The sequence below is a fragment of the Arachis ipaensis genome, chromosome B08 (genome assembly GCF_000816755.2).
Source record: "Arachis ipaensis cultivar K30076 chromosome B08, Araip1.1, whole genome shotgun sequence".
In the NCBI taxonomy this organism is placed as follows: Eukaryota; Viridiplantae; Streptophyta; class Magnoliopsida; order Fabales; family Fabaceae; genus Arachis; species Arachis ipaensis.
Genome location: NC_029792.2, coordinates 96454588 through 96455745, shown reverse-complemented (window position 1 = coordinate 96455745; position 1158 = coordinate 96454588).

Sequence of the window (1158 nt, the reverse complement as noted above, 5' to 3'; positions counted from 1 at the left end):
GATTTATTGAGATATAAAATTTTGAAAAATAATGTTATATGAAAAATAAAATTTATTATTTTTAGCCAATACTTAGTGAATACTCTAAATATTAATAAGTAGTATATTCTAAATTTTACATTCCAATTTTAATAATATAAAAATCAGGTGTTGAAAAAAAATATTGACTAATATAAAAAAACGTGTAACCTTACTTATTTTTAAAAAATGGTCTTGGAGTCTTAATCGATGATATATATATAACATTAGTCCATAAGTTGGAACAACAAAATCTACTATAAGTATATACGTTTAAATATTGCAATTAATTGATAATTAAGCAAGTTATCTAGTACTATTTTTACAGCAGTTGAAGGCTTCACATATACTTTATTTATTATAATTTGTTTGTGGGTTTTAATACAGAAAGGAGATAACAGTTTTTCAATTCTTAGAAAAAGGAACAGGCTAAGGATAAAGCTAACATATGCTGAATATTAATACGCTGAAGTGTCATGGTGAACATTCACTCTCACACTTCACCATTATATATACACACGCTAACCTATCTCACAAACTTGAATAAAAACAAAACCCCTAACTAACCACTTTGTATATTATTCAAGTCACGAGGTATGACATTCAAGAATGTTGTGTCATCATTATCTTATCCCGTTTATCTCTCTGTCATTTGTACTATATTATATTTTAAACATAATAGAAATTTGAACATAGTAGTCATTTAAGAGTGTCAAAACAGATCGAACCAGGGTTGATTCGCTAAACAGAACAAGAAAAATGGTCATATGAACTTATGAAGACTTTGAACCCACCAAACTAAAAGCCTGCCAAATCTATATCTCGCGTAAAAGAAGCCACTTTTGTGTCACTAAGTTAATGGCCAAAACAATTTTCCTCAGTTCTCGTGGCTTTATTATCACCAATTTCCATCACTCTCAGTCACTTCTCAGCCTTGCCAAAATGTCACCACTCCATTTTTCACTACCTCTTTGCCTTGCAATTTGCTACTCTGATCGATCTCATCTTCTCACAACCTCCCCTTTCGCTTTCCTCTCTCGTCTCTTGTAACACCCTAGATAACAAACCCGATATACCGCAGTCATAATAGGATATTAGTGAGTATATTATTGTACCTCTTCATCTATAACTCTGAATAGC